Below are 12,750 nucleotides of genomic sequence, written 5' to 3'. Positions count from 1 at the left end.
GGGTGGGGGAGGCAGAGGGAGAGAGAGAATCTTAAGCAGGCTCTAGGCCCAGCACAGAGCCTGACGTGGGGCTCAGTCTCATGACTGAGATCATGACCTGAGCCAAAATCAAGAGTCAGACACTTAACTGAGTGAGCCACCCAGGAGCCCCATCTTTCTAAGTTTTTAATTCCAGTTTAGTTAACACATAGTGTAAAATTAGTTTCAGGTGTACAATTCAGTGATTCAACACTTACATAAAACACCCAGTGCTCACAAGTGCATTCCTTAATCCCCATCACTTGAACCAGTAATGTCTTTTTTTTTTTTTTAACATTTACTTATTTTTGAGAGAGAGAGAGAGACAGTGTGAGCAGGGGACTGGTAGAGAGAGAGGGAGACACAGAATCCGAAGCAGGCTCCAGGCTGTGAGCAGTCAGCACAGAGCCCGATGCGGGGCTCTAACTAAAGAACTGTGAGATCATGACCTGAGCCGAAGTTGGACGCTTAACCGACTGAGCCACCCAGGCACCCCTGAACCTGTAATGTCTTCATGAGTATTGGGATAATAGAAACAGCTGTAAAAGAATACTGCATTTAAAGTGAGAAAACCTGGCTCTGCTAATTATTAGCAGTATGTGAATGTCTAATAAATCCTAACATGCTATATAAATATAATATTCAAGAAAAAAAGAATGAAAAAGATAAGCCAGAGAGAAAAGAGAAGGGGAAAAAAACCCAATGATGAAATATAAAGGAAAGCCCTGTCTCAACACAGTTCTCTTTCTCATTCCTTTCTGGGTCCCAGAGCCGTTATCCCAATTCTACTTCCTTCCTGCTAAGAGTCCTGTATGAGTTTCCTGTGGCTTCCTTGACAAAGTATCAAAAGCTGCAAAGGCTTAAAACAAGAGAAATTTACTGTCTCCTACTTCTGGAGGCCAGAAGCCCAAAATCAAGATGTTGGCAGGGCCAGGCTCCCTCTGAAATGTGTAGGGGAGAATCTTATCTCTTCCTAGCTTCTGGCAGTTTGCTGGCAATCCTTCACATTCCTTGCCTTTTAATGCAGCACTTCAATCTCTGCCTCCATAGTCATATGGCATCCTCCATGTGTACCCATGTCTTCACACAGCAGTCTCTGTGTCTTTTCTTATTAGGACACCTATTCCAGTAAGTCCTCATTTTAACTTACATCTTAATTACATCTGCAAAGACCATCATTTCCAAATAAAGTCACATTCATAGGTACCAGTGGTCAAGATTCAACATGTCATTTTTGAGGACACAAAACATCTTAGAAACTCACTGTTCCCCCCAATCATTCCTACTCTCTCTTCTACATGTACTCACATCATCCCAACTTGCCTCCCACTTCTCTCCGAGACCATTATCCTCTTTCCTTACTCACATTATAGGCCTGTCTTTAGGGTGATGGGCCATAAGGGCAACCTCCAACAGCCTGGAGTTAGAAAGACCTGTTTCTACTGCCTAGAAGATTCCAAGGAAAGGTCATTTTTGTTTCAGTTGCTGGGATTCCAAAAAAGGATATGCTATGGAGGAATCCAACTGAGAATTCTAGATGTAGTTTTAAATTGTGGTGAAGGTCTTTAAGTCCATTAAATTAAAGATTAAGTAAGATGTTACCAGTTGGCGTAACAACTGAAATGCCCTGAATAGCATTATTTATAAAGGAAAAGGCATCAAGTTTCAAATAATCTTAAAAAGGAATTTTTGGAATATATCCATTAGTAAGTAATGGATTACCTGTATTAAAAACAAAGTGCTTCCCATACCCCATCCAGAAAAAAAATAAAAATAAAAAAATAAAAACAAATTGCTAACAAAATAGCACAGCAACAATACAAACACTGCTCCTCAGTGGAGGCATCTTCAAGTAGAGGTTGAAGACTGTTTTAGAGAACTGAGTAAAGAAAAAGGCCAAGTCAATTTTTCTCACATTCAAGTCTATGTGTTCTGACAAATTTTTTAACGTTGATTTATTTTTGAGAAAGAGAGAGAGACAGAAGGAGGGGCAGAGAGGGAGACAGAGGATCTGAAGCTGGCTCTGCGCTGACAGCAGAGCCCAATGTGGGGCTCAAACTCACCAACTGTGGGATAATAACCTAAGTCAAAAAGTCAGATGCTTAACCAACTGAACGACCCAGGCACTCCTAATTTTTTAATTCTATATTTTTATTTTGATAACATCAAAAAATTTATGTAAATATTCTGGATCTACACATACACCTTATAAACGAGCAATGGCACACAATTCCATGCTGCATTTGCATTATGAAGGCCTAAGTGCCAAGAAATTCTCTAAAATGACAGTGCCTAATTTTTAATGTCTTGGAAGCATGTGTCTGGCCGCTCTTAGGCTACCAAATCCTAAAATCATAATGACAATAATGACTCAAGAACTCCTGTATTCTTGTTGTGTTTTTTAATCAGTTACAAAGACATAATTTATCTTTTGCAGTAACAATTTACAATTGAAATCTATCTGCATAATAAAAACCTTTTATTTGAAGAATTAAGACTTGACATGCTGAAGATGACAGAGTAGCAGAATAACATTAACAATTATCTCAGGCTAAGGAGAAAATAATACTTAAAGATATGTCTGAACCAAGCAGAAACCAAATGATACTATAATGTGTTTTATGAATAAAGGATGTGCAACTGTTCAAACAAAAAAGAAGTGGAATAATTAACTTCTGACATAGCCCATGGTTATAGTCAGTGTAAAATCAAAAGAACACATTCTGTATCATTATTTATATTATTGCAAGGGGGTGTGTTATGTTAATCCCTGCAACAGTTCATTAGCAGAATGTTCCACAGGAAATACATAATGGCAATTAGATTTTTTCCACCCTTTTATACTATTAAATTGGCTCAATAAATTAAATGGGAGAGGGGCATGGAAAGTGCTCAGGAAAGGATGGGAACTCATTCTAGGGGGGAGCTATGGAACAAGAGAAGCTATAGAAGTGAGATCAAATTAGGGAAGGTAAACTAGCCTGATGAGATGGAATGGTCCACATTTGGTGGTTGGGAAGGACTAGGGATAAGTCTAATGACCTTATATAAAGAAGGCCTTGTATAAGTTAAGTAATTAATGGATTGGATCAAATAGTTTTTCTATTTCAGTTCAACACATATGTCCTAAGGGTTTACTATATGGCAACCAATGTAGTAGACACTGGTGGCATGAAGGCCATTAAGAAAGGACCTCTATACTCAAGGGAGCCATAGTATAATTGGAAAGAAAGACATAAACAAATAAATGAAATAAAGTATAACCAGTGAATAATCTAAAAATGTACACAATTGTTCAGATTTCTTAAAGTTTTGTGATTATTTCACCTGGGTGAAGAAAAAAAACAACAGGTGTCAGCCTATGTATTAGGAGTTTCCTCAGCATAAAGAAGATGTGGTATATATACACAATGGAATATTACTCAGCCATCAAAAATAATTAACCAATGTGGATGGATCTGGAGGGTATTATGCTAAGCAAAATAAGTCAGAGAAAGACCAATACCATACGACTTCACCCATATGTGGAATTAAGAAACAAACAGATGAACATATGGGGGGGGGGAGGAAAAAGAGAGGGAAACAAACCATAAGAGTCTTAAAGACAGGAGAACAAACTGAGGGTTGATGGAGGGAGGTGGGAGGGCTCGATGGGTGATGGGTATTAGGAGGTCGTTTGTTATGACGAGTACTGGATGTTGTACTTAAGTGACGAATCACTGGATTCTACTCCTGAAACCAAAAATGCACTGTATGTTGGGGCACCTGAGTGGTTCAGTTGGTTAAGTGTCCGACTTTGGCTCAGGTCATGGTCTCATGGTTCATGAGCCCAAGCCCTGTGTCTGGTTCTGTGCTGACAGCTTGAAGCCTGGAGCCTGCTTCGGATTCCTTGTCTCCCTCTCTCTGCCCCTCCCCTGCTCTCGCTCTCTCTCTCAAAAATAAACATTAAATTTTTTTTTTTAAATAATGCACTGTATGTTAACTAGAAATAAAAATATGAAAAGGAAAAAATACATGTAACTCAGATTTTTAAAAAAGCATTTCATTAACATACTGTTAAAATTATTTCTCTTTGGAAGAAAGGTCAAAGTCTATTTTATCATTACTGGCTTTCCAGTGCCCAGCACAGTGCCTGGCATATAATTTTCCCACAAATATTTGTTAAATGAATGAATACTGAGCATGTTTTGGTTTAAACAACAGATAACTTTATATTCAGTAGGACCTGGTAAGAAGGATATTTTGATTACTAAATTATCTCCTTAAGTAAGATAAAGCAGTTGAGCTGCCTTAATCTAATCTAATCCCCAACTCTTCTGTCCTGGTCTTAGGAGGAAATAAGCCAATGGCAGATAAACTACCAATTCTGATGTAATAACCTTAGAGGAGACAGAAGAATGATGAACAAATATTGATATGGCAGAGGAAAATGTGTTTATGAAAAGCCTGGAGTCTGGTCACAGACGTGGTGTATTCTTCTTGGCGTTACAAATATTCTTTCAGGGTGATGTTCTGAACCCAACCCAATCCCTCTGACTTTCTCAGGATAGAAGCCTACCCTGCTAAGTCAACAACCTGTTCTATTTTATATTAACTACCACCACTACCACATCACATCATCTGGATTATTCCTGTCCCCCCCCCCCCACACACACACAAACACGTGAACTAATGAGAGTAGCAATCTCGTATGTCTTGTTTCTAGCTATATCCTTTGAACTTGGAAGAGTATCTAGAACATATTAGCTGTTCAATCAATATTTGTTAGACATATGAATGGGTCTGGTCTCAGCCACAGCTATTCAAAGGGAAAACATGTCTCTGGGATCAAGTGTGGGGCAATGGAGGTACAGGTAGTTGAGAGCAATTAATAAGACAGAAAGAAAAGGGCTTGACAACTGGTCGTTTGGGGCGGGGGTTATGGGAGAGGGAGATATAAAGCATTTACCGAAGTGTCCAGTACATGGCCAGAGTTTGTTAAATATTGGCCAATTATAACAACATACAGGTCTGACACTGTGGAAATAGATCTGGGTAGAGATACAGAGTACCTACCCGAACTGAGGCAGAAGAGGAATGTCAACAATGGGTGGTGAAGAAACGGCACGCGGAAGGATAGAAACCCACGAAGGAGTTCAGAAGTAGGAGATGAAGCAGAAAAGTGACGTCATCAAAACAAGGGCGTAGAGACGAGTCGTCAAAAGACTCAAGAGAGGTCTTTTAGAATACGAACTGAGGGAAAGTTAACATTTTCCTCCTCCTGTAACAACTTAAGTGACGCATTCTGACACTCTTTAATTCGAGGCCTTTTCAGAGGCAGAAAACGCACTTCGCCAAAACTGAACCTACCCGACCATTCGAACCGTCGACATCAGAGAAGCCCAAGTCACCCTTGCACTGCTTCCTCAATCCACCCCAGCACCTTCCAGTCCACACCTCTACCCTCCCTCCGCCGTCGTCTCCCCGCCTCCTGCCGAGCGTGCCCCGTTCCATTTACCTGTCCGGGCACCCCCTGAGAGCGCGTGGGCTCAGGACAGAGGGGCGCAAGTCAGAACCGGACCGCCGATTGCCCGCTCCCAGAGGAGGCTGGGACCCGACGCCGCCGGCTTCCGCGTAAAGCGCCCCGCCCGCGCGCGGCCTCCTGGGAATGTGAGCGCTCCTCCAATGGGAGTGGGCTGGGGGGGCGGGGTCTGCTGCAGTCCCATCCCCAACACTTCCCAGCAGCCGCACTGCGTTCTGGGAATGGTAGTTCCAATTGGCTTATAGCCCGGTCTGTTGCACAGTTGGTAGGTAACTCGTCATCAACAACATCAAGCGCTGATTCTCCGGCAAAAGAAAAGAACGCACAAAAGGAAAGGGCCACAAGGAGTCCACCAGTATTGAGTCTGCGAGATAAACGAAGAGCGAAGCTTACCCCGCCATCTCCCTGCTTAGTGTCAGCAGTTAACGTCTCCTGTTACTTCACAAATAAAATAGAATTAGTCTCACAGGAACTCTCTACTTTCGCCACGAAATTTTGTGACCTCCTTAGACCCTCAACAATCTTTTCTCCCATGCTTTTGTAGTAATAATAATAATAACTCCTCTCCTTTGATCTAAGCTCCCCCGTCCTCTTTTCATTCGTATTCCAGTCTTGCCAACTCAGAGTCTAACTCCACTGATGAGCCCTTCTGTCTCGTGACTCTTCAACGGCTCCCTGTTTATTCCCTCTTTATTATCAGCATTTAAAGACTGGCAGAATTTCTCTCCTCTAAAACATTACAAAGTCGCCTTTCTCAATCCCACACCCCCCCAAACCTGTCACCACACACAGACTTAACCTGTGGTCTTTTTCCCACCTCTCTTTTCTAGTCAAAATTCTCAACTGTGTTGCTAAAACAATTGTCACTTTTCAACAATTCCCATACTTCAAACTTGCAGGAGTTTACATTGCTTATTTCCTCCTTCTTTAAATCCTCTGTCTTAGAATGGACTTCTTTAACAAAATATAATAAACTGGATGGCTTAAACAACAGACATTTATTTCTCAGTTCTGGAGACTGAGAAGTTTCATACCGGAATGCCAGTCAGTTGGGTTCTGGCGAGAACCTGCTTGCTGACTTGCAGACTGCTGCCTTCTTGCTGTATCCTCACATGATGGAGAGACATCAGCTCTCTGACACATCTCTTACAAGGGCACCAATCTCATTCATGAGGGCTCCACCCTGCTGGCCTAATTACCTAGAAAGGCACCACCTCCAACTAGCATCACATTGAGGAGCAGGGCTCCAACATATAAAAAGGGGATCACAAACATCCACTTAATAGCGCCTTCTATTCTTTTATCTCTAAGATGGTGTGCATTCCTTGTTCCCCTCCCAGTTCTGTGGCAGCTCATCATTTTCCTTTGAAATGTTCATATTCTATAGTGCTCCATCCTACACTTTTTTCTCATTCTTCACAAGTTTCTTGGGTGATCTTACCATTCCCATTGGTTTGGTTGTCATCTGTATGTTGATGATTCCTACATATAGGGAGCCCAGAAAAGACTCCTGTAACCCAGACTGAAATACCTAATGACATATGGGCATCTCTTTCAGGTGCTTAAAACTTAACATAGTCCTCAGTTGACCTAAGACATTTCTACTCTCCCCTCTCCCATAACCTGTTCCTCCTTCTCCTCTAATCCCATGTCAGTGAACAGCACAACCATGCAATCAGTTGCCACACCAGAAAGCTGGCTATCATTTTGAGTGATTTCACTCCCTCAAAGTTCACATCCATACAATCATCAAGCCATACTAATTCTGTCTCCTAAATACCTCACTTCTCAAGGTTCAGTTTTCTCATCTTTAAAATAAGGATAATAATAGCACCAGTTTTCATGCTTTGTTGCAATGATTAATGAACAAGAGTGTGAGGCAGAGAGTAAGCACTCAAGGACAATAAGTATTTATCAAATAAGCATGGTGTTTGTCATTGGTTCTCCTTCATTTGGTCTTACATAATGGTAAGTAGCATTTACTTTTATTTAGTTTATATTCAGGGAGATAAATAAAAGGAAAAAATGAGAAATGGTGAGATATTTTGTGCAGGTTACCTCTATTCCATTCCTCTGTATTTTTCCAAGCATGACAAAAGTATAGTACTGGTCACAAGGCACTATACATGTGGTTCCAATCTAATACGTGCAGGATATGCCATTCCTTAGTTATTGTTATCAGCTCTGAGTGGGTTATAGACAAATTGAAGTACATTCAGAGAATCATGACTAAAATTATCAGAGCACTAGAAATCAGAAATAATGTCTCTGTACCTATAGTATCTCCTTTACCATCTCCCCACCTGCCCCTTCTTGTCACTTGAGATTGCTCTATCTAAAACAAAATCTGATCACTTTGAAATCCTACTTGAAACCTTCATTGGCTCCTCATTTTGTAGAGGATAAAGTCTAAGATTGTCAACAGAGAATTCAAGGCCCTCTGTGATCTGGCCTCTCTCTACCCCTCCTTCTTCATATTCCGCTTCTCTCACCTACACACTCTGTGTTAAAGCCTGCTCCTCTATGATGGCATTCACTCATTCATCCAACCATCCATTCCTTCCATTAATATGCACTAAGTGCCCACTATGAGACAGGCCTGTTATGTATTCTGGAGATACAGCAGTGAACAAGACAGACAATGTCCTTGCCTACGTGGAATTAATACTTCAATACCATGCTCTTTCATGCCTCAGCACCTTTGCACATGCTGCCTCTCCTATCTAAATCTTATTTATTCTTCAAGACCTATCTCAAATACCATGTCTTCATTTTATCTTTTTAATGTTTATTTTTTAGAGAGAGAGCATGAGCGGGGAAGGGGCAGAGAGAGAGGGAGACACAGAATCCGAAGCAGGCTCCAGGCTCTGAGCTGTCAGCACAGAGCCTGATGTGGGGCTCCAACTCACAGACTATGAGATCATGACCTGAGCCCAAGTCGGACGCTTAACTGACTGAGCCACCCAGGCGCCCCTCGTCTTCATTTTACATCAAAGTATATGTTGCTTCTTTCAGCTTTATCCACCACCTGCAAAGTTATGCTTTTCATATTAGTATTAATTTTATTCAGTACCTATTCTTTGTGAGAGAGAATAGTTTCTTAGAAAGAGAATGAGTTTTGGAGCCAGACAATCCTGAGTTAAGAGCTCTGTGAACTTTAAATGCTGCCTCATTTAGAGATTTTAGGGCTCTATCAAAGCCTCAATTCTTACTCCATTTTCTCTCATAAAGTAATATCTGTATTCCAAAATTTGTATTTCTAGCACAAGCCTTTATATTGGGAAATCAGGGAAGGTCTCTCTCAGGAGGTAACATTTAAGCTGAAACCTGAATGTCAAGAAAGAATTGGCCACAATAAGATAAGAGAGAACAGAAATAAAGGCAGAGTGGCTGGAAGGTAGTAGAAGTGAGAGAAGAGTGGTAGGAGAGGAGATCACACCAGCCTTCTTTCTGCTCTTTAAATATGTTGAGCTCCTTCCCATTTTATGATCTTTGCACCAGCTCTCTCTGCTTGGAGTTCTATTGCATCTTATTTTCTTATGGCCAGAGGGTCTTGCAAGGCTGTGTAAGCCAGGAGAAGGAATTTGGATTTTATTCTAAGTATGATAGAAAATCATTAGAGATGTTCAAGCAGAGCAGTGACATGATCTGATGTATGGGTTTAAAAAAAACTTATCTAGCTTTATTTAACATGCCAATATACTATCTTGGTAATAAATTAATGTCTACAGTTTTAAAAATATGTTGGGTAGTTTCCAAGAAAAATGTTCCTGCATGTGTATACTAACGTGCATACAGAACCATTTAAATAGATGGCTTTATAATTTTATAATTTTCAATTCAGAAATTCTGTTACCATCTCATCAAGTTGCTGAAGAATAGAATTTCTTCTTTATAATCCATTATTTTAGACAGTTTGAGTTTATGGAGCAAAGGTTTCAGTTTCCATTTCAATTCCTGCAGCTGCCAAGCCTGGAATTATAGAACTGATGGCTTAGATAACCTAATCCAGTCTCCTAATTGTACACATGAAAACTCTTCTGGTCTTGACAAAGATTACAAAGCTAAGAAATGATAGAGTCTGGATTACAAACCGGCTTTCATGTACTAGATGCTCCAGAAATATCTGTTGGGCTAAAATAAAATACATATATTATACAGAGCTCTAGTGGTATCTGGGAGACCCTGTTTTTACATTCCGCTTAACAAGATTGCATCCTGATGTGTTATTTTGTGGTTCACAAATCGAGTAACTGTTGTGTTGGCATCAAAATCATGCACGATGTTGCAATGTATCACTGATCACCAGTGCTGTTTATGCTTCTTTTCTCCTGGATATTTGGTCTTGGGCAAATTTTCTTCTTGTTCTATGCTCAAAACAGACCTACCTCAAGAGTGCCTGTTTGCCTTTGAAATTCACAATCAGCAGAGGGAGCTAACACATTACCAATATCTACAAAATCATTGGCATTTGAGTATGGTACAGTTCATTTTTTCTTTGCAGCTCATTCCAGTCAGTCATCACATATCCTAGTCTATTTCTCCGAGGCATCAGTGGTTCCAACACCAGCTTTGGCAAAGCAGCTCTGAGGTGTCTTTCCCACACAGGAATGAAATTTCTCATGATATCGGGAACGTGCCATTTATTTACATCTGCAGTAGAACAATGCTTCTCATAACGTACCAAACACTTTCAACATCCAGTTTTTGATGATTTATTACTTCTCGGTCTAATGGCTATACATAGCCATGGTGCTAGTAGTCAAAAACAAAATAAAACAAAACAAAAAAACATATAGAGTTGTTTTAATTTAAACCTCCAGTGTCTGTGTGCAACTATCAGTAACAGAATGTTCATTTTCTCTCTAATTGCAGGAGCCATTTCCCCAAAAAACTGCCGGATGTCAGTGCACTGTTTTAAAGTTTTTATTTATTTGAGAGAGAAAGAGAATAAGTTGGGGAGGGGAGGACAGAGGATCTGAAGCGAGCTCTGTGCTGACAGCAGAGAGCCCAATGCAGGGCTCAAACCCACGAACACTGTGAGATCATGACCTGAGCCAGAGTTGGAAGTTTAACTGCTTAACTGACTGAGCCACCTAGGCGCTCCCGGGCATTTTTGTTAACTTTATGTACACATGGGAAATTTACATATACAAAGGGGTTTTTCCAATTTCCATATAAGTAACTAATTTCTTGCTTCTCCCAGCACTATAACAAAGAAAAGCTGATGACCTTTGTGTGTTTCTTTTTCTCCAGAACAACATTTTTCTGTCAGAGTGTGCCTCTAGTTTGGTTGTAGATTATAGAGGTTCATTAGATGTGACCCATGAATACATCTACTCAGATTTGACCTCTCATTTTCAAAAGAGTCTTAGCAGTTACTTTAGATGCTTCACTTTTTAGGTGAAGTGAGATGACATTGTGATAATGCTGGAAGCATTATTGCCAGTCATAAAGAGTCTACATCAACTCCCATCTGGAGAACAATTTCATTAGCCTTTTCTAAAAACCACTGAACCTCCATACATAGAAATTCCAAATTTTGTGACCATTTCACTTTTTTACTTTTATCCACAAAATTCTAGTTCTGGAGAAATTGGGAGCTCACTAAATTTTCTCTTTAATGGCATGACTAGCACCAAATGGTGTGTAACAGAAACTACACACTGCTTCACAGAACACTAACATTCAAAAAGGGACAAGACCAAGGGCAAGCCTGAGTCTTGGTACAGAACATGGAAGTGCAACACTGGCAAGGCAACTCATTTTCTTAAGTTTTAAAGTTTCTAAAGCAAAGGTGATGTCAAATTACAAGAAGGGCTAATTTGAATTATCTTTATAACCAATGCAAAAATAAGGGATACTAATGCCTTTGAGGTAGATACTGCTGCTATCAGGTAGCAAGTGATTAGGTTTAAGGCATAAAAATGATGGAATGGAGGAAAAGAAAACACTGAGTTGAAATCATCCTCCTTTAAAATTCTGATGGGAAATCAAGAACATCTCCAGTTCTGAGTTCTAAGCATAAAATCCAGATATGTCACATCTTTTGGCTTGCTTCTCATATGATGTAAGGAATCTACATTCTAATGGAATAGCAAACCACAAGCCTACTATCCCTAGGGAAGAGGCCTGTAATTTGGCATTTGGTTTTTTACGTCTTGGCTCATTCCCAGTTGTTCAAGATTTTGACTCCTCAGGCCTTCATCATGTAACCAATTATTCATTGGTGGAAGGGGCTTGGGATTGTTTCGCCACACATAAAGTGACCTTTGTCATTTTATGATAAGAGAACACTGAGGACATGTAGCTACATATTTCCTATTCTCCAACTCTTCCTTGGTGAGGTTGAAGACGCCCATATAAATTATCCTCACATGTGCAGGGGTAGAAATACATCTGCAAGGCATGATCATATTGGAAGTGCATGTTTTCCACCTTGGAACAGACCAAGTATGTTCTCACCTTTGAGTTTTTGCATCTGCTGTTTACTCAGCATTTGATGCTGAATCTCCAGATATGTGCACATGTCTTTCTTGTAATTCAGTTCCCAGCTTATATGGCTCCTCCTCAGATGGACTCTCCATGACCAGTGATCATTAACATTTTTCTGTTTTATTTTCTTTACAAAATATATGATCAAAATAATTTTTCAATGTTTACTTCTTTACTGTATGTTTGCCCCATTAAATTTTATTTACTTATAGAAAATATAAGTTCCATATAGGAAGAAAGTTTAATGCTCTTGCCCACCATTGTATCTCCTTAAGGTGACACAGAGTGAGTGCTCAATTACAGTTTGTTGAAAGCATGCATACTAACAAGAAGGACTAATACTCCTCTGGTACCAAATAGTATTACTATGGTAAATATATATTACTGCACTCTATCATTATAGTAATGCTGTGAGCTATTATTATGGTCAACCTCATTTTCCAGATAAGGAAATGGAGGCTCTAAGCAGCACAGAAACTGACTGGGGCCAAGGTTTGCCTATGGAGGTCTTGGTTTCCTGACCCTGTGGCTCTTGTGTAAATTTCAGAACCTCTTTTTTTTTTTTTTAATTTTTTTTTAACGTTTATTTTTATTTATTTTTGAGACAGAGCATGAATGGGGGAGGGTCAGAGAGAGGGAGACACAGAATCAGAAGCAGGCTCCAGGGTCTGAGCTGTCACCACAGAGCCCGACCCGGGGCTCGAACTCACGGACTG

At 40.2% G+C, this 12,750-nt stretch overlaps 1 protein-coding gene across 2 annotated transcripts in view; it reads right to left on the bottom strand.

Annotated features, from left to right (window-relative positions):
• The window catches only part of VAMP7 (vesicle associated membrane protein 7), a 58,507-nt gene extending 52,841 nt beyond the window's left edge, over positions 1–5,666 (bottom strand). For both annotated transcript variants that reach the window (XM_058714681.1, XM_058714682.1), the window contains exon 1: positions 5,516–5,666. The gene's annotated coding sequence lies outside the window, so the exon portion shown is untranslated. The remainder of the gene's footprint in view (positions 1–5,515) is intronic.
• Between the last annotated feature and the right edge of the window lie 7,084 nt (positions 5,667–12,750).

Source organism: Neofelis nebulosa, chromosome X (assembly GCF_028018385.1).
Source record: "Neofelis nebulosa isolate mNeoNeb1 chromosome X, mNeoNeb1.pri, whole genome shotgun sequence".
Taxonomy (NCBI): domain Eukaryota; kingdom Metazoa; phylum Chordata; class Mammalia; order Carnivora; family Felidae; genus Neofelis; species Neofelis nebulosa.
This window is presented reverse-complemented; position numbering and strand designations above follow the sequence as displayed.